Source organism: Mastomys coucha, unplaced genomic scaffold, assembly GCF_008632895.1.
Source record: "Mastomys coucha isolate ucsf_1 unplaced genomic scaffold, UCSF_Mcou_1 pScaffold5, whole genome shotgun sequence".
NCBI lineage: Eukaryota > Metazoa > Chordata > Mammalia > Rodentia > Muridae > Mastomys > Mastomys coucha.
The window spans coordinates 67337516-67362396 of NW_022196911.1; the positions used below are offsets into that span (position 1 = coordinate 67337516).

Genomic DNA, 24881 nt, shown 5'->3' on the forward strand with positions numbered 1-24881 from the left:
CCTCCTCCTCTTCCTCCTCCTTCTCCTTCTCTTCTTCCTCCTCTTCCTTTTTCTTCTTCCTCCCCTCCTCCTCCTTTTCTTCCTCCTCCTCTTCCCCTTCCTTCTCCCCTTCCCTTCTTCTTCCTCAATTTCATCCCATTTTCTTACTCTATCTCAGTCACCTTGAGTATGACTTCAGAAGCTGGGAGTTGGTGGATAACTGAAATACATTCCCCTACATCTGTCCCAGCAGCTTCTGGATCCTTTCAGAGATTCCCTTAGCCTGTTGTGGCTGAAGAACTGGCCTCCATAGGCAACTCTGGATAAACTTAAGCACAAATCAATGGCATTTTAAGGATCTTAGTGAGGATCTGTGAAAAGCACAGAGCAGGTAACAAAGCAATGGACATAGGAGACTACAGCAGACTTGGGACCCCCACAGAGCCAAGAGTTTGGTCGTCTCTGGTGGCTTGTTATCCAGTACTATGAATGGCCCTTTGGCCTAATCTTTAAATGTGGACTTAAGCTCTCCTCCACCTCTGGTCCCCTCACCTAGGATGGGAGTGTCCCTTCCCAGGAGAAGGTATCATACTGCAGAATACCAGGAAAGAAGCCTACATTTGAAGTCTACAAGTACTGGGAGCCTGAGATCTTCTGCAAGCTTCTCCTCAGTATGGACTTAAACCTCTCCAACATTTACTTCAGGATTAGGGAACTAGTGGAAACAAAGACCCGACTCCATAAAACTGTCCTTTGACCTTCCACATGTGCACTGTGGCATATGCGTATGCACCATCCATAAATAAATGGAGAAATAGGTTGTGGCATGTTAACAGAATGGGATCTTATTAAGCTATAAAAGGGAATAAAACATTAAGCTATAAACAAGAACTGGATAATACAACCCCAAAACACATTATGCTAAGTGAAAGAAGCTAGATTCAAAAGGTCAGACACTTCATGGTTCTACCTGTAGAAAAATTCCAGACAGAACAGATTATTGATGGGTAGAAACTGTGGGGAGGGCAAAATGGGCAGTATCTGATTAGTGCCTGGGGTTTTCTTCCAGGGCATCCAACATGTGGAAGAAGCTTTGTGCAAATGAAAATCAGATAGGGCAGTGGCTGCAGAACACTGTGGATACACTAAATGCCACCGACTTATTCTCTTGAAAATGATTAATTTTATATGAATGATACCTCGACTTCAAAATGCCTAGTTTCTGCTTTCAAGTCTGTAGACTTGGCACCAAAGATCATTCTTCATCTCTCCGAAACTACACTCAATGACCCAAAAAACGGGAAAGTAAGTGTCCCCAGACATAGTGAGTCCAGCTGCTTGCAGAAGGTGGGAGGACACTCTGAAGGAGGAAGGCTCCTCCTGAAGGGAAGCAATCAGCAAGAAACAAAGACTTGTAATTCACAAGGGGATGTGAGGTGTGGGCAGAAGGTTTCACAGCACAGCCAAGGAAATCTCTAAACTCAAGGCAGCTGGGACCAGAGCAACAGTGTGAGGTGAAGCCAGAGATGGGGTTCAGCTGGCGGCTGGGGAACTGAGACCTCTGGCCATGGGCAAGATGGGTGCTTGTTATCACAACGAGCACATGACATGGTTTGACTAACTACATGGAAAGAGAGACGCTGAAATAAGTCACTGATATGAGCAATGGCACCTGTAGGTGGAAGCATGATTGGAGGTCAACAGACAAGTCTCATGTCAAAGCCTTAAGCTCTCAGCCATGTACCAGGAGCCCAGATTCATTCAACTTCAGCTTCTCCTGGAGTAAATAGAGAAACACACTCCCAGCATGACTCTGTGTGTGTGTGTGTGTGTGTGTGTGTGTGTGTGTGTGTGTGTGTGTGGACGTGCGTGCGAATGCTCAAGCCATTTTATTAGAAAAAAATGTTTACTCTTTCCACCTGTAATCCATTCTCATAGTTTATATTCTGATCTAGTCTCTTTCATTTTTTAAAAGATGCTGGCCACAACTCACTAACACAGTTTTATGTAGCCTAGGTTTCCATAGTAACTACATCACTATCCATATACAGATACCCCTAAGATCTAAGGCTGGAAGCAGGAATGGAGGTGAGTTAGCATTTGGAGGGTGGCCATCTGCGGGCATTCTGCACTCTCTGGAGATCCTCCAGTTGCTGGCCCCTAGCTTTGGGGGACACAGCCAAGGACAGGAGCCTTCACCTCGCTTGCTGTAAGGAGAGCCCTGACTTGGCCTACTCCCAGCTGATGTGGAAAAAACTTTGTGCAAATCAAAGACGAACATGCACATTTCACTACAGAGATCACATGTGGTGGGAACAAGCCTGTGGGCTGTGACTCATCCCCAACCCCACCCCCTGGGGCCCCTCTGTCTGCAGGGACATAGGACTCAAGAAGAAAAGAAAATGCTTGAGAAGCACCCTTTGAAGTTCTGAATTAGAGCCTCAGAAACAGCCTTTGAGAGATACAACTAAAGCCTCTTTAATTACATTGGACACCTTGTTTAGGGTTTTCCAATAGAGCCTTTCCATGCTGGGCGACAGGGCAGGGTGGGATGGAGCACAAGTCACTCACCCTCCCTCAAAAGCAAAGGCTTGAGAAATAACAAGACATCCTTAAGTTAAGCCCTGTGATCCACCAGAATGCAGAGATGGAATTGGCATACGTATAAACTGTACCAGCTTTCTAAAATGTGACCTGTTGCCAGTTCTGAAATTTAAATTGCACATGTTCTGTGACTCATCAGCTCCTCGCCCACAAGCACATTGAAGCAAATCGCAGGATATAGGACATGCCTATATCCACCAGAGGGTGGATACAGAGCCACTGAAGACAGTACAAATGTCCATCATGATCATTTACCTACCATTCCCTGGGTACCAGACACACACAGAGTGCTTAAAGGCCTCCCTCCAGTTAATCCTCCTGTCAGCTCTGTGGGATGTGTGTTGTTATCTCTATTTAGAGCTAAAGAAATTAAGACATGGGAAGTTTGACATGGCCACATCACAGCAGTGCTGTGTGACAAGCTTGTTCTCTGGCCAAATACCCACTAGGGAATTGTATAAAAGCATTCATTTACATAAAAAGCATTTATTGAAGGCCATATATGCTGGGGCACAGATAATGAACACAGAGCATAGACTCTACCCTCAGGGACAGTCTATTGTGTTTTATATAGTCTCACATAGCCCAGGCTAGCCTCAAATTCACTGTGTAGCTGAGGATGGCCTTGAAGTGTGATCCTCCTATCTGCAAGGTCCCAGGAGTACAACCATGTGCATCCATACCTGATTATTGTGGTGCTGGAGAACCATAACCTTATGCATGCTTGGCAAGGACTCTAACCACTAAGCTACATGCCCAGCCCCTCAGGGACAGTCTTCTGTACTGATCTGGAAGCCATACAAGATAAGATAGGAGAAAGTCAGGTTACGTAAGAACAGCATTCATGATCCATTTACTCCCTCAGATACTATTTCCCAGAGCTTTTGGGGGGCTCTGTGCTGGGCCCTTCACAGATTATGAAACCCTTGATTCCACAAAGGCCTAACTCTGTGTGTGCTTCTGTGTAGACTGGGCTAGGGGTAGGCACCCAGAGTGCATGTCAGCTGAATAAGTGAGCAAATGAATGCATAAAGGACAACAGGTTTTAGGATACTGATCCTGTGATCTTTTAATGAAATTATTACAAAGTTAGCATTCTTAAAAGATTGTGCTGAAAGCCCACAGAAATAGAGAAAGTAAAACCTCTGCTCTGCTGTCTGTCCCTTAAAGACAATCTTGACCCTTGGATGTACAGTGCTCAGCCTCTAGGCTCTGCTCTCTTGCGTGAATTAGCTTTCGACACTGTCACAAAATGCCCGAGGTATACAACTTACAGAGGGAAAGGTTTGTTTTCCACGCTCAGTTAACAGGATGTCAGTACAGGGTGGGTGGGATGCATTCCTTTCAGGTCTGTGTAAATGCAGAGCTATGCTGAAGGGACATGGCAGAGGGAGAAAAACGGCTTATCCCACAGCAGCCAGGAAGCAGACAGCATATGTAAGAGAAAGAGGAGACAGAAGGATCATGAGGGAGAGACAAGAGGGAGGATCCTGCAGAGGAGGGATGAAAGAGAGGGTCTCACAAGAGAGGAGTCAGAGGAAGGGTTCTAGAGGAAACACATTTTCAAGCCACACCCTCGAGCAACCTATCAGCCCCAAGCAGGTCCACTTCCCAACAGCCCACTTAGCTTGAATTGGTCGATGAGTTGACTCATTGAAGAGATTCTTGCCCTCCTGTCCAGTCACCTCTCAGTAGTGGCACCAGACAAAGATCAAGCTGTCAACACATGAGCCTTTTAGGGGTCACTTCGGGTTCGTGTGACAGCAGTCTGCTGCTAGCAGCCCCAAGCCAGTCACTTTCTGTGCACACTACACTGTGGAATGGGCTACTTTTCCCAACTTCTTGTCTGAGTCACCCAGGAGAATACAACTTCACACGTAAACCTTTTGAAAAGGGTAAAAATGTGTCTTACTTCATAGAGCTCAATGGCTAAAGGTGGAGCCAAAGACACAGGGTTTTCTAATGAGCCTGAAAGAGGCCCCTAGCTCTCTCCATGTCCTTTGTTTCTGCTCTTGTTCCCCTAGGTCTGACCCTTACTAGCCCTGCATCCTTTGCATCCTCAGATTTTTGAGGCTGCGGTCCAGCACACCTCACTCATGTACTAATCCTGAGAGTCCATGGGTTAGACATTCTATCCCTACAAGGGCAGGAGGGGCTTGAGGAGCAGCCAGTAGGCTAACCCAAGTTGGGGATCTTTACCCTGCTACTCTGGGCTTGGGATCTGTGGCTCCCTGAGAGCCATGCTGTGGCTGCAAGTGACAGTGAGTCCATGTTGGTGAGGAGATGAGGTTGTTAAAGATGCAAGACCAGAAGCAATTAAAAAGACATTAGCTGGCTTCTACATCAAGTGATGCCTTAGAACTAATTATTTCTTCATTAAGGCGCCCAGCCTTCATCAGAGGCTTTGTCACGTGGAAAGAGCTGGTGGGCTTGATTCATGCTACTGAACCAAGGGCTTCACAGAATATGCTTTGTGACTGTGAACAGCTTTACTTCCTAGGGAAGTTGGGACATACCTACTCACTGATGCCTCTGAGCTTAGGGGTCAGAAATGAAAGCACAGGCCATTCAAGCTTTGCTGATTAGCTCTTTGTGATGTGGATAACTGGCCAGGAACCCTATCACCTTGACCTTCTCATGTATCTTCTTGATATGTTCCAGTTCAGAACTTTAGTGATTCTAAAAATGTTGCATTGAAAATTACAGGTTAATCATGCTTGTGTCTTTCTGTCCTCACCTGAAACCTTGTTAATATGAAAGTAAAAAAGCTCACAGGTTTAGATAGATAATGACAACAGGAAAGGAACGGTTAGTAGACAAGAGAACTAGATGAATTTTGGAAGCTAGGAAGTGGGTAGGTCTTTGTGGAGTAAGCAGCACAAGCCATCCCTAAACATAGTCAGAAACAGACAAACACAGTCAGAACCACCCTGCTCTCCAGAACCCTGGACTCTGGCTAGAAACTTCAGGTACAAACAGAAATGGCACATCAGGCTGCAAATGGAGTGCTTTAGTTGATCATCTATATATGGAAAATCTGAACATACTCTTGTCAAAATTCTTAAGTAGCTGTGCATTTGCATAAGCATGAAATACATAGAGGAAAAATGATACCCTATGCAATTACATTTCCATAGCTGCAGAACAAATTGCCCATGGAGCCATTCATTTGTAATCGTGGGTGTTTATTTTCTTACAGTTTACATGGGCTAGAGATTTGGGAAAAGCTTAGCTGGTGACTCTGGCTCAGGGTCACTCACAGGGCTGAGTTGTCTTCCAGGGTGACAATCATCTGAAGGCTGGACCAGGGTTGGAGGATTGGCTTCCAAGATGGTAGTCTCAGAAGTCTATGAGCTGGAACCCCCAGCCCTTGCCCCTCCTCCTAGGGTTGTTAAAGTGACCTCATGGCACGGCAGCTGGCTTTTGACAAGAGTGAGGGAAAGAAGAAACCACTGTGTGTTTCATTGCTGAGCCTTGGGAGTCCCACCCATGGGACCATGGCATGCTCCACTCACTAGAATCATCTCTAGGTTCATCCTCCTACAAGGAGGAAGAAGTGAAGTAGCTCCTCTTGAAGGGGAACACACACAAAGCTTGAAGACCTAACTGAAAACAAGTGTCCCCCATAAGAGTAGACCTCCAGAGGCCATTGCTTGGGAGTCTTCTAACCTCAAGACCTACTCTTCAACTGACATGTTTAAAGCAAATTCCACAGCCTAATATCTCTCCATATGCGCATAGGCTGCTCAGCCGCTCCATGAAACTTTAATCTAAGCAGTCAACCAGTATACTAGGCAATCTTTGCTTGTGTGTGTTCTGGGATCAAACATGCTATCAAATGATGACTGCTGAGAAAGGGAAGTGCAGTCTCCCTTGGAGATGAGCTCCCTAACTGATTAGTCAGTACCAAGTGGTCAGCCCTAAAACACATTCATATGAACAGCATTAAATGATCTCACTGGGTTGTACTTATGTATTTGTGTGTATGTATGTATGTGCATATAGACATATGTGTATATGTGCATATGTATATGTATATATATATATGTATATAATGATTAAAGAAACAAAAGCCATGAATTTGAGAGGGTATGTCAAGAGCATGGGAGGAGTTAAAGGGGGAGGAAAGCATAAACAGTACTCACATATGAAATTCTCAAAAGAAAATAATTTTAAAAAAAGGAAACATGTAAACTAAGGCTCTGCTACTAAGCTATATCCTCTGAAAAAGATTATATCTTAACAACATAAAAGCTCAACAATAATAAGAAAAAAAGGTAACCCTAAAAATAATTCAGTAAGTATAATATATTTTTAAGTAAAAATCTCTAGTATCTTCAAGGTCAATCCAAAATTATTTTTAAATATGTAAGAGAACTTTTGAAAATGTTAAATTAAAAAAACTAAGAAACCGTAAGCAGAAAGAAAGTACAAGAAATATGAGAGGAAATAATGAGAGAGTTCTGCATAAATCCGGGGGGGGGGGTGACAGACAGGAACTGCCAAATAGACTCCCCAGAAATGGATGAAGAAAACTATAAAATATGCAAAAAGCTAGGAACCTGAGCACCAAGACTGGGAAAGTCACCAGGGTTCAAGCATTACTGATAAAATAAAGAACACTCTATAATCAGGTCATTGGGGGATTTTTGAAATGTCAAGGACAATGCCCTGTGGGTTTTTAAAAGCAAAAATTAAGAAACAGTTCAAGTGCCATATCCAGCCCACCACTTGTTCTTATCAGTAAAGCTTTATTAGAACACATCTGTGTCTGCCTGTTTCTATGTAATCTATAGTTTCTTTCACATTGTAGCAGTGGAGGAGAACAGTGACAACAGAGTCTACATGGACACCAAAAATGCTGACATTTGTGCTAAAGAGAAACGTCCAGAAAGAGACAAAAGTTCTCCTTCAAAAGAACAAAATCAACCCGATGTCAGTTTCTTCCTTATTCATCAAGCCTGGTTGAATGCTAGGGATGGTGGGTAAATGTCCCCATACCTAACAGGCCCATGAGGGACTGTGACTTTGAACATGTCTGCTGCTGTGAGGATTAAGACTCTGGAACTATGGCCTGGAGACTAGATTTACTTGTGACTTTGAACATGTCCCAGGAGATACCTGACAGAGTCTGGAATCATCTAAAAGAATATGGTGTGGTACAAACATCAGAGGTGAGGAATCATGTCAAGCCACTAAAGAGGTGGACCTGGTCCATTTGTCATTTTGGTTCTGAGCTTTTAACAGCTGAGCCGTCCCCACAGCCTGACTTGGCCCATTCGGATGTCTCAGCTTGCCAACTGCTCTGCTTCAAGTGTGAAATATCCCAAGAGGCTTTTGTTCCAACCTGGGTGTGACTGGAACATGATGGAACCTTTCAGAGGCAAGACCTCGGTGTGGGGGTGAGGAGAGTCAGGTCACTGGGGTCAGGTTCGAGGAAATCCAGCATTTTCTCACCTCTCTTTGCTTCCTGATGCATGAGGTGAGCAATTTCTGTGCTGGGGGCTCCTGTGATGGTGACGCCATGACAGGCCCAAAGCATCCATAAAGTAAAACTGCCAAAACTCTCCATTACTGGAGAGTAAACCTCTCCAGTTAAGTTAATGTTCTCTAGTATTTTGTCACAAGAACAAAGACCTGATTAATGTAACAAAGATAATGAAGCTCAGGATGGGGCTTCTCTTCCCCAACAGAGACCTCGTCCACAGCGCCTCACTTGTGGTTTTGAGAAAAATAGGGGTGCACAGGAACTCCTGGGGGGCTGCTGTGCAAGGCTGACTGCCTCCCGCCTCTGTGAGAGCAGTCCTGGAAAGGAAATGGGCACTGCTCTCCAGAGCACCCAGGATCCCCATCTTCTGAGACTCCTCACCCCTCCTCCCCACCATCGGCCTCCTCCTCCCTCTAAAGTGTCTACAATCCTTACTACATTATGTTCCTTCTTTGTCTCTGAGTTTTCAGCCATACCTCATACCTATCTTTTGTAAACCGAAGACTCCATCAGTATTTTTAGCAAACATCTAGATGGTTCCCAACCAAGTGAGAGTGGCTTCATAATAATTATTTCCATGACTTTTTTTCCTTCTTTACCTGATTTCTAGTTTTCAGGTCACGAAACAAAAAAAAAAAAAAAACAGAGAGTAAATCCCTGGCTGAGGGATTCAGCCCTGGGATCATAGCTTGGAATCAAGGCAGGATTCAATGTGGAAATTGGCTCCGTGGCTGGACCCTAAGAGCTTGCACCTATCCATCTTAGGAGAATGGGGCCATCACTGAACCTGCCCTTGCCAATCGCCATTCAAGGTCAAGAATTCTCTGGTTCTGTTCATCTTGATTCAAGATTCTTAGTCTCTGGGAGGAAAAATCTGATTGGTCCAGCTTGAGTGGACTGTCTTCACCTCGGACCAATCAGCTGTATCCAGCGGGTGCTGGGATGCTGGGAAAGCACTCTGAGTCCTGGAGTTGTTACTGTGTGAGCTGCACAGCTTCCCAGGGAGGCTGCTACTGATGACTAACATGCTCTTAAGCAAAGCTGGTTGATTTCAGGATGTATACAATAGCATCCTGCGCTGTGCAGAATGGCCACAGTATTTCACCTGATGTACACACCCATCTCTCTCTCTCTCTCTCTCTCTCTCTCTCTCTCTCTCTCTCTCTCTCACACACACACACACACACACACACACACACACACACACACATGTTGAGCATACCCCCTCCAGCCCAAGCATGGAGCTAGGGAATGCCTTTCCTCTTGTCCCGCTCTGCAGCATGGGATGATTACTTGCAAATGGCAGTCATGTTTGGTCACTGTGGACATCTGTCCTACCCAGCAGCATCTTTTCACACACAGGGACATTCCTCAAAATGTTCTGCTTAAACAAGCGTGAGACAAAACAACTTGTCAGGCTGTCTCTTTCTTGCAGAAATGAGGTGATGATGTCAAAATCCAATCCTTTACTCATTTAGAAACGATCTGATAGTGGAAAGCTGGCTTAATTTCCGGAGAAAGCGAGAAGCTTCTTCACTAGCGGGGCTGCCAATAACACACACACACACACATACACACACACACACACACACACCACGAAGAAACATCATTATAATCTTCTCCACTACCAATCCCTTGCGGATCCCTTCATTAACTAAACTGTAGAGTGGCGGCTGTTCAGACGAGGTCAGTTCCTGCGATATCTGCATAGCCCAGTCACTGTGTGGGTCAGACAGCATCACTGGGACAACTGATGAGAAATCTGTGGCCAATTTCTCTGAGTCCCTCCTCTGTAACAAAGGCATTCTTTACTTCTGGATTCTCAGACTAGTTTTACAGGTAGATAAGAGGATTCATTGATGTCTAATACTTTATGGACCCCAACCTCAATGTGACTTAGCATGCAGTAAGAGCATACACACACACTAAGCAAGTGTCATGCAGAAAGCACAGGCTTCAGGTTTCCACAGAGCCTGCTGCAAGCCTCCAGCCTTACACACTGGATACTGTCTTCCTGAAGACAGTCGCCTATTGCCCTTCCACAAGCCCTACAGGTACAGGCTCCTTTTGGGATCAGGAACATTAATACAGTTATAGCTCAGATCCATCCCCACTCCCGTTCATGGGAAAGATACATGTATATTTAGAGACTGCCTGCGCTCACCTGAGTGGCATGTGATGTGGAGGGATTGGTCTTCAATTCATCTTCAGAGGTTGGATCTTTCAAAGCCTCAGGAAACTGCAAGAACAGAAGGACACCAGACAGGAATGCAAAAGCAAAACAGCATGGTCTTTTATGTGTGTCCCCCCTCTTTCTCATACAGGCCCTGGAGGCTTGGTAGGGATTGAGGGTTGCTATGGGGATGGGCCAGGATACAATCAGGTGGGAACAGACAGAGGCAGGCCATGGAGGGAAGAGAAAGGGAGAGTGTTTTTTGAGTTGCACTTGAAATAATGATGCTTCTGCTAAAAAAAAAAAAAAAAAAAAAAAGGAGCATTTCCATGGCATAGGACCACACATATGCATGTATGCATATCTGCATACATGCACACATATATACACAACTCACTCCCTTTCCTCTGTTTGTCCAATCAATCCCAATCTTGCAAGCATGATGATCCAGAGCAGAAGCTATGAAGGCAAGGCTACTCACCCTACAGGCAGGAGCTTGGCTCTCCATCTCCTAGACTTTTCCTAGACTTAAGAAAGAGGGCTACAGCTCAGGGGGCTTGAGCAGGAGTCATTAAGAGGATTCTGGGGCGATTTCCGGAGAGAAAGCTTTGGCCTCTCCTCAGAGGGCCCAGAGGCTTGTGTGGAAGAAGCATTTGTATTGGACCCAGGGGACCAGCTACCACCCAGAAGAAGAAAAGAAAAAGCAGCCTGAGAAATGGCAGCCTGGCGGGTAGAGGACAGGGAGGGCGTGGCCTGTGTGGAGGCTGCTGGGGAGTCTTTTGCCTGCACTAAGCAACAGGCCTAGAGAGGAACAGAGGACTTCAAGGTTTCGAGAGGGGATGATAAATGCTTGCCCTTTGGGAAGATCCGATGGGCAGGAAGAGGGAGGGGATGGGTAGAGAGTCCCACATATAGACAGAGGCAGCGGCAACTGTAGAGGTCACTATGGGAATGGTCAAAGAGAGTGTCTGGGATAGAAAAGAATAAGAGGTTAGGCACTGCAGGTTTTGGAGGTGCTTGATATAGAAGGGGAAGAGAGAAAGGAACCAAACTCTAGGATGATGATGATGACGACGACGACAATGACAGAGCACTTATAGAACAGAATGGAGTGTGTGAGAGCATGCGCATGCTCCACTCACTAGCCAATAATAATAGGCGTCTTAGATCCATTCACTATACTTTCCTCCCGCTGAGTCCCATGACTTAAACCATAAGGGGTGATGCTGCTAAATCGAGTCGCACTTTATTTTTTTCGTGGTACAGTCTACATTGTAGAAATTTCCCCCTAGAAGACCCTAGGAGGCGATGAAGGCTTGCATGGAGTATGGGTCACACAGCCAGAGGGCTAGAGTGAAGAACCTTGACCTCTGACCCCAAGCAGCAGTGGTTTACACTATAGTGAGGAAATCCTTTTTAATCGTTCTTTTTTTTGCTGTCACAATCATATTTCCTTCCTCCAGAAGGGAGCGCAGCCGGGGAGATTATTTTGACATATTTCTCAAAGACGCTGTTTCTAGAGCACTTGCCTGATAAAAATGATATATTTATTTGGGACCGCCAAGAGCTTGCTGAAATGAGGAATTTATCTGCATAGCTTTTGTTATTAAAGTGATTCTTCTTGTGTATTTCCTTCTAAGCTACTGATTCCATCTATAATACATGAGTTTCAGGTAATAGAAATTTTTCATGCAAGTAAATATTTTAATAACAACATTATGGTCTTGATTCCAAGCACTCCAGGCAAAAAAGCCTGGCACCAGGGAACAAGCCACACTGGAGGCTGGGGACCTGGATTATTGTTCCTGCTCTGTGCCTGTGACTTTAGACTGTGCCTGGTCCTCTGGGAACTTCAGTTGTACTAGCTGTCTGTAAAATATAGGGGCTTCTACTCACGGGAGCCAACACTAAGCTCAGATGAGAGGCCAATGTCAAGGGAGCCTTGACCTTAGGCTTTGGGACCTGTGGGTGGAGCCAGCCCATGTCTTTAGCTAGGCAATAGATTGAGGGCCACCAACAAACTCAGGAGTACAACTGCTGGACTGGTGAGGTGGCTAAGCAGGTAAGAGCATCTGTCATCAGGCCTAATGGCCTTAGGTCAACTCTCAGGACCAATATGGTAGGAAAGGATTGAGTCTTCCAAATTGTCTCTGCATATGCATCTCTCTCTCTCTCTCTCTCTCTCTCTCTCTCTCTCTCTCTCTCTCTCTCTGTCTCTCATACATACACACACACACACACACACACACACACAACACCATACCACATATCACATACCACACACACAACTTTAAAACAACATGAGATGGCTTGCTGCTCTCACAAAGACCTAAACAGAGTGAGTGGTCCCAGTCTGCCCAGTTCCCCAGGGACCTAGGAGACTTACATCCACATTCAAGTTATGGGCTTCCATTTCTGTTGTTTCCCAACGAATAAAGAATACCACAGGAAAAGTTAAGTGGCTTTGTCTTTATGTTGATGACCTAAAAATCACACGTCCCTTCCATTCATATCCTACAGAGTCAAAATCAATTATATGGCCACTTGACTTCCTGGAAATGTAGCTCCTAGCATGGTGGTCATACTTCTCGCTAGCTCTTAGTGTCTCATTCCAGACTAGCACTTGGGAGGGAGAATAGGCACTCTGCTCAAGGTGTGGGTGGGAATGACCACTTAGAATAATGAGCAGAGAACTCACGCACCTGCCTCATATATACACAGGCATATATGTATTCACATGCAGTCCAACAAAGATGGCCCCCACAAAACAAAATGGTGGAAGGAAACTCAACATACTACCTAGCTTTCAACGTATACACTGCTCCAAGGGACAGATGACAGAGCAGCCAAGGTGGAGAAAGGTGGATGAGTTTCAAAATCTGTTCTCCTTAAAAACAGTAGGAGGGTCATGGTGAGATCAAGACCAGGGGGGTTAGGGTTAGGGTTAGGGTGCATGATGGACAGCTTGGACCCAGGAGCATCCCAGGCTTCAGAATGCACCCCCATCAGGCCCATGGCAAACTCTCACTGCTATGATGAGCTGGCAGCCAGCGACTGACTGTTCTTTCTCCAGACTGCCTCACCCCCTCCATGCCATGAAAGAGTGTCCATCCATCATCAGGAGGCCACGGGCCAGTCCTCCCAGTGTTGACCTGAGCCTGAGAACCATGACATGCCCTGGACAGTAACTCTCTCTTCCCCACTCTACTCCTATGGCTGTCAGTTCTGCAGCCAGAAATACAACAACAAAACCACAGGAATTGCTTCTTCCTTCTTCACAGCCTCATGGCAGATAAGTTCTTACCATGGGGCTTAGCAACCACAGTATAAAATCAACTTACCTTCTTTATTAAGCTGAAAACACCTGCCTTAAAGGCAGCACTTTCTGGCCTCTATTTAGCATATTCAAATTGCCTGGAGCCTTGGCTAAATAAAAATAAGGCTACTTGAACACAAACAGCCTGGTGCATACACAGCACCTCCTCCTGGCCCTGCAGCTGCTAAGAGCCTAAAGAAGGGAGGTAGCACAGACTAGTGCAGCTTAAACTTCCTCCTCTCTCCACCCATTTTTGCCAGCAGGAAACAAACAAACAAACAAACAAACAAAAACAGAGACAGGTCTCACATAAACCAAATTGGCCTAGCTGTGTGGCCCAGGATGATCATGAACTTCTCATTCTATGGCCCCCAGTGCCCACATTACAAGCATGTGTTAGCAGCCTAGTTTACACCATGCTGGGGATAGATCCCAGACTTTCTGCAAGCACTCCATCAACTGAGCAAAATCACCAGCCTCACTGGAGATTTTTACACAACCCTAAGTATATAAGTATTTACTAATAATAACTCATGAAGAGATTTGTTTTTAAACAACTCTTTGGAGCCCACGTAATTTTATCATTTGTTAAAGTCTAAAGCATACCAATGAGATAGATATGGTAGCCTTTTTACGTAACTAAGCATTGGCTAAATATTTTACACTACAGGACATACAGCATCTTCAACGCTTTTCAGAATTGATCATTATTTTGATGTGATAATCAATGATGCTAAGACCCCCCACTTTAAATATATAGGGAAAGCAAAGTGGCGGCAGACTGTTTGGGGCCAATTCAGAAACTCTTGGAAATTCTATCCCAGTCTCAAGCCAAAATTCATTTAATGTTTTCTTTTCTTTTTTATTTAAATGAAGTCCAAGTCAGCAACTCAACCAGCAGTTTCTAATCAAATATTCAAACAAAATTCCATTCCAAAAAAATACAAATTTGATACATGCTAAGAAATGATGGAAAATAGGAACTGTCTTTGCTTTCCATAAGGAAGCCCTTTTGTTTCTATAGAGCAGAAATATTTGAATATTTGTAATTACAAAACCCACTGTAGTTTGTGCCACACAGTAGCCTCCAATCTGAGCTGTTTATTTGCTGCGTGTGTATGTGTGTGTCCCAGTACACAAGATGCAAAGAATGCATGTTGTGTCTCACAACCGGGGCTATAGTGATGTCCTATGATACAACACAGGCAAGGTCTGCCAGAAACATCACAGAGTAATTACATATTTGGTTTTGAGTTAATATTTGGTCACTGTCTATTCAGAAATCTCTCACTGACCTCTGAGGTTACTGCAAGTTATATATGAATGTCTAAAGATTTGAAAAAGATCCACAAATAAGACGGAATGTACTTCATTTGTCTTTCCAGGTCTGAGTTACCTTGCTAGATTTCTAGTTCATTCATTTAGCTGTGGATTCCATGACTTCGTTTTTCTTCCCAGCTGTATATAGGTGCATCTTCATTATCAGTCATCAGCCGAAGGACATTTTCTAGCCATTGCGAATAGAGCAACACTGAGCATGGCTGAGCAAACATCTGTGGGCTGGGCGTATGCCAAGGAGTAGTGTGGCAGGTGCATCTACTTCTCGCTTTTAGGTACACGTGAGAGTTCTTCAGAATGATTTTCACGGTGGCTGCCTGTACCAGTTTGCAATCCCAGCATTTCCCAGTTTGCTCCCCTCTCTCCACATTCTTGACAGCATTTCCTGCCACTGTCAATTTTTTGCAACCTCACATTTAGTTACATGATCCCATGTGGGCTCATGCAGTTTAAGAAATTCCAGTTTTCACAATGTGGGCATGCTGTATTACAGGGTGTCTCTTCTGGGATAGTGACTGAAGATGGCATTGTACCGGGCTACTCAGGAAGGTGAGTTATTTAAAACTAAGCACCTGATTCTTCCGTAATTTTCCATTTAGGATTTTCAGCCCCCAGGTAATGTTGGGTAGCTGCAACCTCGATAGTGAAATTATGAAGGAGGAAGAATACTGGATACAAACTCAGATTTTGACTGAAGACTCTGACCTCCAACCACATGAGCTCTGTCTCCCCAAACTGACTGTTGGTTCAGAGTAAACTCTGAGCCTGACCCGACTTAGGACTTTCCTGAGGACACAGGAGAGAGGAGATTTATCCACACACACCACAGACCTGTCCCAGTTCTCAGCCCACATAGGAGGAGGAAACAAGAAACTCCCTTACAGTGGCAAGAAATTTCCAGTGTGAACTGACCATACGGAGACCATTCATGGGTATGCCTTGCTAGCAGAGCAATAGTGACCATCAAAAGCCCTCTCCACTCCAAAGGACCACAGGAGCTCACTGCTCGCAGGCTTCATATCCAGTAGCCACCCTGGTATATTCACATCAGCTCACCCATAATTATTTGTCAAAAACACTTTCCCCCTCATTATTCCCTGATGAGAGTGTGAGATTATACAAATTTATGTTGTAACTGTCACCAACTCCAAGCGTGTCACAAAGGAAGAGAAATGAAGACCTGACTCATTAGGAAATATTTAGTTTGAAGCTCTAGCAGAAGGTAATTTACTAGATTTTTTTTTTAATTATATGAAGACATTGAGCCTATGATGTTCTGGGAAAGTGTGGCACTGTCCACTGTTCTGTGGCAGGGGGATGAAGTTATAGCGACCTGTATTTAAAATGTGTTTACCAAGAAAGTGTCACTGTAATTGAGTATGGCTGGGACTGGAGATTGGGGGCCATGTCTCTGTTCTGGGGGGATCTGGGTCCTCTGACACATATCTCATTCCTGCACCCTCCTGTCTCGCTCCCAGATTCCTGGCCACCATCAAGTAAAGAAGTTCCTTAGCCACACACACCCACTGCCATGATGTGCCACTCAAGCAACTGTGGCCAAGCAGCCTTGAGGGAACCATCTGAAACCATGAGCCAAGTTAAACCTTTAAGCTGATTCTGTAAGGCACTTTGCTCGCACCACATAAAGACCAACATAAATGCTACTAAAAATTATGAATGTGAGCCAGGCAGTGGTGGCACACGCCTTTAATCCCAGCACTCGGGAGGCAGAGGCAGGCAGATTTCTGAGTTTGAGGCTAGCCTGGTCTACAGAGTGAGTTCTAGGACAGCCATGGCTATACAGCGAAACCCTGTCTCGAAAAAAAAAAAAATTATGAATGTGAAATACGTGTAAGTGGAAGTATCCCTCCATGGAATGCTCTGATTGGCCAGCCAGAATCACATGGGAGCTAGGGTAGTTAAAGTAATCCAGAAAACCTGGTATTTAACAGTCAGAAATTTTTGTGTGAGTTCAGGACACTAACCCAGTAGGAGGTTTTTTGTGGCCTTCCAGAACTGGTATCTGACTTTTTTTCCATTGTCTCTTTGTAGCTTTAGATGAGATATTTCCTCCTCTTGTCCTCTCTAGTAATCTGGGGGGATAAAGCATCCTACACCGGCAGACCCTCAAGGACACTGAGCGGGGAATGGAATTGTGCTCTCTCCAGGACAGGGGTAAAATCAGAGGCAGACAGACACGTCCGTCTTTCTGAATAGTGCATCTGAGCTCCTGCAGGATCTATGCCGGCATCACCCAAATTAAAGCACAGCTTGGCTTCCCAGCTGCTCCATGTTCGGGTGCTACCTCCCTCCCGTACCCTCCATAGCCCTAGGGCACCTTCCCTGAGCCAGAAGAGGCAAGATTCATCATTCTTGTACAGAGTTCACACCACACAGCCGTGACCTGAACAACGCATCTACAATTAGCTAATGTGGATCATTTTCAGCAGAAAATGAAGCATGAAATATGCAAAAATAATGAGCCCTTCACTGAGATTGTGGTAGCTGCTACAGGGCAGCCAATTTGAATAGCAGTTGCAATGCCTACAGAGGAAGCCCATTAATAAGGACAGTGTTGAAATCGTTATGTATGGACCCTGAAACTCACTCGATAATTAATTTGGTCAATAAACATGGTATTAATCCTCCCACAGTTTGTAACTTAAATGAGGCTTTTATTGAAATATTGGGTCCAGCTTTAGGTTTAGCTAGACTGAAAAGTAGGCAAGGCCATTGTCAATAGAACAGACACTGACGCAAGTGACAAGCCATAGAGGACGGAGCATGCCTTATGGGCTGCAAGAAGATGCTTGTCACTTGGGTTCCCAACATAGGAAGAGCATTGTATCAGACGCTGTTTGTCTTAGATAGGGTTCTGCTGCTGTGGTGAAACAACACCACGACTGTAGTAAGCAACTTAGGGAAGAGAGGGTTTATTTCATTTACAGTTCTTCATCATAGTTCAGCCTCAAAGGAAGTCAGGACAGGAACTCAAGCAAGGCAGGAACCTCGAGGCAGGATCTGATTCAGAAGCCATGGAGGAGAGCTGCTTCCTGGCTTGCATCTCACTGTTCATTCCGCCTGTTTTCTCATAGCAGCCAGGGCCACCAGTCCAGAGCAGGCAGCGCTCACAGTGCCTCCTTTTCTTCTCAATTGTCAATTATAAAAATGCCACACAGGTTTGTCCATTGGTCCACCTGGTGGGACATTTTCTCAGTTGCGGTACCTTGTTTTAAAATGACTCTAACTTATATTGAGTTTACATAAAACTAGCCCGCACACTGGCTCAGATGCCCCAAGTCGAGGCGTCCCAAGACTCCAGGACACACTCCTTCAAGGTCACATGGCTAATCACTGTTCTTCCAAGCAGTAGCCTACAAAGTTAGCCTATGTTTTTCTCCCTGCCTCGAGCTGCTCTAGATGTTGGAGAAGACAGATCAAAAGCATCAGCCTTTGGTTTCAGATCTAGACTCTGCTTACTGGCTCTAGAATTTCATTGTGTGGAGATCGCTCTCACAGTCTGCAATAATAGAATAACCTGGTCTAACCAATTGTATAAAGGCTAGGCAGCACAGTGGGTGTTAAGTACTTACTGTGAGCAAAGTGTGGAGTTAAGATCTGACCGAACAGGACCTGCCATTGTCTGTTTCTTTCATGCAGGGCTAGGCCTTGGTTCCCAGAGGTGCCTCCTATGTAGGTAGCATGTAGCTCTGCATGTCTGCATCCGAGCTGGGCCTGTCACCTGACATCAAGGAGTCTAGACTGCAGGGATTACTAATTCTCCTAAGATGCCACATCCACTGTATACAAGTTAAGCCAAGACCCATCTCATGAAATATAGGACATACACAAAAAATATGCAAAGGGCTGTAACTGTAGCTCAATGGTCGAGTGCTTGCCTAGCATGCTCAAGGTCCTGGGCTCAGTCCTCAGCACTAGAGTGGAAAAAAAACAAAGAAAGGAATGGATCATAGTAGATGGGAACCACATGTTGGCCATGAGTTGACAGCTGTGGAGACTGGGCCCTAGCACTTCAATGTACTGTGCTCTCTAGCTTTAAATTTGCTTTCAGTGTGTCCCCTTGTTTTATTAACATGCATTAATTATATGGCAATGAAATTTACATTGATTTTTCTCATGCACATGGTGTATGTTGACCAAATCCATTTATCCTCTTCCACCTCACCATCCCTGCCATGACACCCTTCCCAGCCCCTACTAATACTATTTTAATTTTCAGAATGACTTCTTTAAAGAGATGTCTGTAAATGGGAAGGGATGTGTAATACCTGTGTTTCTGTGTCTGGCAATGTCATCTTTCTTCATTGCTGAGTAATACTTCATTGTGTTTGTACACCCTGTTTTCTTTATCCATTCATTGATGGGCACCTAGACTGGCCCCTTGTCTTAGGTATTTTGGATACTATTGCAATAAGCATGAGTGCATCCATATCCCTTTCTTTGCATGCCGAGTTCACTTCTTTTGGATACATAGCCAGAAATCCTTTAGCTTTTAAAGACCTATCCAAGATGGCTTTAACAGCACTTAGATGACCAAGATAAGAAGATTAAGAGTTCAAGGCCAGCCTTGGCTACAGTGCACAACCCTGTCTCAAAAATAAAATAAAACAGGTCTAACTGAGCTACTAAAATCTACCACTAGGAAATTAATTGGGCAAATGCCTGGGCTGGCATTGCTCTAGCTGTCCTGCTAGGTCTGTCCCTCTGGGTGAGTAAAGCCTCTATTTGGTTGTGATTGGCAATGAAATAAGAAAGCACACTTTAGGAATCCACAAAACAAAGCAGTTGTTTTTTAAGACCACCAGGGAGAGCTGCTTAAATGAAGGGAAACAAATTATCACCCATGACTTCTTTTGTCAATGAGATTCTAATCGACACATTCTGGTGATTGGTCCATACATCGTATCACAGGGGTGCGAGCTGTAACTGGGAACAAACTTGGATTCTGCTCCTACACCTGGTGCTTGCTCTGCTAAGGATGCAGAGAGGGCCTTCTGTGTCTGCAGTGCCCATGATATGCACCATTATTCCAACAGTTACAGCATCAACAACAAATGCTGTATCCACTAACATGATTACCCATAAACTCTACTAAGGTTTTCAATGTATCATCACATTCAATTCCCAAAACAAAGCCCTAGATACAATAACTTTAAAGGAAGGTGGTGTTGTTACCTCTGTTTTACAGGGAGAAAACTGAGGGTTAAAGTCATTAAGTGAGTTGCCTAGAAACACACTGCCTGGGATGTCCATCGGTTTTCTTTTCATTTTTTTCTCCCTGAGAGATGCCTGAGACAAACAACTTCAAGGAGGAAAGCTTTACTTTGGCGTACAGTTTCAGAGGCTCTGGTCCACGGTGGGCTGGCACCACTATTTCTGGAAAAGAGTGAGGCAGAGCACCACGGCAAGAAGGGTGTGGCCACAGAGAGATGCTCACCTCGTGACAGAGAGAATTGGGAAGTGAGAAGAAGGTAGGGGTGATGGATTTCTGCATATTTATGATGCAGGGCAATGATTTGATATGCATACCTGTGTGTGAGAATATAATATAAATAAATGAGTGACCTAAAAGAATGTCCTCTTCTACCACGTGCTATATTTAAAGGCAGACAATTTGGGCCATGCGTGGTGGTCCATACCTCTAGTGCCAGCCTCAAGGCTGAGACAAGCCAAAGACTGCAAGTGCAAGGCCAGCCTGGGCTGCCACAGCAAGACTCTGTCTCAAAAATTCATTCATTCATTTGTTCATTCATTAAAAAAAAAAAAAAAGATAGGCTATTTCCGTTAGATATGGTATGCACATGCCTCTAATCCCAGCACTTGGGAGTCTGAGACAGGGGTCAAGGATCGTGTTCAAGACCAGCCTCTTCTACAGAGTGAGACTTAATCCATATCTCAAGCAGGGCAGGGGATGGTTTAGAGGATGATGAATTATTTTTAGGTCTTTATAATACAAATGTACACATCCAAATCTCTGAGCAGACTTCCCACCCAACTATGGATTTTTGCTTCCTATTATAAATCTAAGTTTAAGCCAGGCATAGTGGTGCACACCTTTAATCCCAGCACTCAGGAGGCAGAGGCAGAAGGATCTCTGAGAGTTTGAGACCAGCCTGATTTACAAAGAGAGTTCCAAAACACCTATAATTACTATGTAGAAAGACTCTTAAAAAAAATAAGATCAAGTTCAAATTCACCAAGTTTAGTAATGCTAGTCAGGGTATTTGGCTTTGGTGACCCTTTCTTCCTATTATTTGAGAATAAAAGCAGAGGTCTGTATTGATCAGGCTCTGAGATTTTCAGTGGAGCCTCATACATGTCAACACTGGAGAATATTTGCTTTATGAGCATTTATTGTTGAGTTTCTGAAGGCTCTGTTCTGTTGTCTCCAACGGTTTGATTAGACAGTCCATCAACATGTACTAGCTCTCTTTATCCTTTCCAACACATTTTATCTTGAATTATGTTCTATCTAATAACAATATGAAAATACCTTTTGCTCTATTCACAGTAGCTAGGAAATAAAACTGAGGAATACATAATTAAAATGTGGCTCCTATAAACAATGGAATTTTATTCAGAAAAAAATGAAATTACAAAATATGCAAGTAAATGGATGAGATTAAAAATGTATATATACTGAATGAGGTCATCTGGGCCCAGAAGGACAAATGCCACATGTTGTCTCCATAAGCGAATTCTAGCTTTGAGTTTCTGATTCAGTGTGTTGGAACCAAAATTTGTAAAGACAAGAAACCTAGAAAGAGCCCACTGGGAGGGTGCTTGGCGAAAAGGCAGATTGCTGTACTGCATAAGAATCCAGAGGAATGCAGAAGAATCCAGAGGAATGCAGAGAGAGTTGGAAAAGTTTAAGTAGGGAAAGGAAAGGAGGGAGTCAAGGAGACAGGGGGCAGGGACAACCAAAGTAAAGGAAGTATGAAAAATGAGGGCAACCTATAATCTTGTAAACAAATGAAAATAAACAAAACCTCCCTCACTATTAAGGAAAAATAACTCCTCCTCCCTCTTTCTCCTCCTCTTCCTCCACCTCCTTCTTCTTCTTCCCCCTCCTTCTCTCCTCCCCTACTCCTCCATTTTCTTCTTGTTTAGTTTTGCCCTCTCTTTCTTACATCCTGGATCATCTCTGTTCTGGATCTACTTCTCAGAAACCACTGTACAGGATTTTGTGGTCTAACCTGAGATTACTGCTGAGTGGGATTCTGTGGTCTAACCTGAGACTTCCCTTAGTACAAGCCAAGTCACTTTGGCTTCTTGACATTTTATTTTGCTTTCTCTGAGTTCTGCTTCTTTTCTTTGTGTTCCTTGACCTTCAGTCACACCCGCTTCCTACTGATTATTGTACAAACCAAATATCTGAGCCCATTTTCCCTCTAATAGCTAATATTCTCTCTCTGCTAGTATTTTTCCATTCTGATACCTTCTATTATCTAGCCATGTCTAGGTATAGTCATGCTTAAATTTCCTCCCTGAACAGAACCAAATTCAGAATGTCATTTGCTTTTCTTTCCCCACTCCCTGACCTTTCACCTCTCCCTGACCTTTCATCTCTATCTGACCTTGTCTCCTCTCCCACATTTAAACTTCTAGAGTTTTAATTCAAGTTGTTAACTACCCAGTATTATTCATTTTGACTCTGATTTTGCTCATATGTTGCATACCATTTCATCTCCTGATGTCATGTTCCATTCATCCTTCCTGTGCCTAGCCATTTTTGTTTTCAGATAGCTTACAAAACGCATGCTTTCTGAATCTTGAATACCTGAAAATATCTTTGCCCTCCAGGGTATTTTAGGCTTGGTATGCAATTCTAGCTTTAAATTGTTTTCCCCTGGAGCCTGGGTTATGTGGCTCCTTGTATTCTTGAACTCTGTGTTGCTCACACTTGCTATTTTATGAAGAATTCATTTTATTTCTCTATTTCTCCTTTGCTCTTTCTGAAAAGTTTCATTCTCTTTCTGTCTCTGTCTCTTTATCTCTTTGTCTGTCTCTCTTCCCTCCGTGTGTGTGTGTGTGTGTGTGTGTGTGTGTGTGTGTGTGTGTGTGTTCATAGTGTTCTGGAATTTTTCTATGCTCTATCTGGGGTTTCCTGCATTTTCTAGCCAGTGTGTTGAGTTCTTAACAAAAGGTACAATATGCCTATGAACAGCTGGCCTTGAGTTCATCTCACTCCAAGCTATGCTAAGTCCTTTATGTGCACAGCACTTCTCATGACACTATGCTGATTCCAGCCTTACATCAACTCTACACACGAGGAAACTGGTAAGAAGGAAAGCAAGTTACTTTGCTCTCACTGCTCTTAGCATTTCCCCCATTCTGTTTCTCTGCCAGTTCCTGTTCACTCAGCATTGGTAACTAGAGGTCCTCTAATACCCCAAGAAGCATGCTACAATGCTACTGAAAACACCAGTGACTGAGAGGGCTCCTGGATCATACAGCACCTCCTTTTCAAGAATCACAGTCGGTGCACAGTAGTATATGTCTCAGCTTGAGTCCCAGGTATACCCTTTAAGATGGAGGTACAGCCAGTAACCTTTGAGGGTTCTATTCCACCTCCAGTTCCAGCCAAGCCTCTGGTTCCTTTGGGGACCTGCTACAGGACACTCTCACCACTGTGGAGCTGGCTACTCTGTCATTCCTTTCTCCCCTTCACAATGGCCCACTCTTCTGGAACCATGAGCCTAATAAAATAAGGGAAGCTTTCTCCCTTGAGTTGCTTCTGTCAAGTATTTTGTTGTAATGACAAGAAAGTAACCATCACCCTTGGCCTTCAGAGGCCCCCACACCCCACTTGGCTATAATGACTCATGGGTACAGGGGGAAGCACCTGACTCCAGCCAAGCTAATCAGCACTTCTCCACTCTAGAAGTCTAAAGCATGAAAGAATATCTTTAACTAATGTAAACTCCACCCTGCGATGAAAGCTACCACGTGGCTTAGGCTGTTGCAGAAGCCAAGCTTGAGGACATTTTCTTACCAATGGTGAATTCTGAGGTAGCCAATTCCTTGAGTTCCAGTTTGCCTACTTATCAAGCTGCAGCTCTGACCACGCTTTGGCCTTGATTCCAGCCCTGCCTTCCTAGAGCCCCATATCTAGCCAGACAGTGAACTTTGATCCTAACCTTAGAATTGAGCCTTGGCCTGCTCGTAGATTGCACAAAGCTGAACTCTGGCCCTGACAATAGAGTAAGCCCTGCCTGAACCTTTGGCTATCTCAGGAGCATGCATAATTGTCATAGGTGTCCTATGGTATGAGAGAAGATGTCTTCCTTCCACCCTGTGTATTTTACATTTTCATCTGATTTCCCATAACAGCAGCCACATCAGACCCTCCTCACCAGGCACCAAAGATGACCAGGCTCGAACTGTCCCTACCACACTAGGTCTAGGACATGTTTCTCAGTGTGAGACCCATTGCTAGACCAACTGCTGTCATCTGTCCTTTGACTCAAAGGAACCAGCCATGAGCAGGCCATGTAGGTGCTGGGAATCGGTAACTTCAGATCCAGAGGATCTGTCTTCTGGCCTTCATGGGCACTGCACACACAGTGCACATACACACACACACACACACACACACACACACACACCTGCAGGTAAAGCACTCATATACATCATATACATATCATAAAAATACATCAGTCTTAAAAACAAAAACCTGAGCAAGCAACACTGGTTGACATCTCCCACACAAGGGATAGGACAGGTCTTTTATCCCTGAGAGCACCTTGGATTCATACCTCTGACTCACTCTTCAGTGTGCCAACAGCATCTTGCCCCCCTGCACTTCTGCAAACCCTTCTCCATCCCCACTCCAACGTCCCTTGGTGGGGGGCCACTCCCAACATCAAGCAAGCTGTGTAAGTCACATAGAGCATGTGGTTTCCCTTGTCGGGTAGGGCTTGGGTTAAAGAGACACTTTCCTTTTTTTTTTTTCTTTTTTT

General features: G+C 44.4%; 1 long non-coding RNA gene across 1 annotated transcript in view; it reads right to left on the reverse strand.

Annotated features, from left to right (window-relative positions):
* The window catches only part of LOC116078396, a 30105-nt gene that overhangs the window by 1669 nt on the left and 3555 nt on the right, over positions 1-24881 (reverse strand). Inside the window, exon 3 of the long non-coding RNA XR_004113526.1 lies at positions 10236-10310. This is a non-coding gene — a long non-coding RNA (uncharacterized LOC116078396). The remainder of the gene's footprint in view (positions 1-10235; positions 10311-24881) is intronic.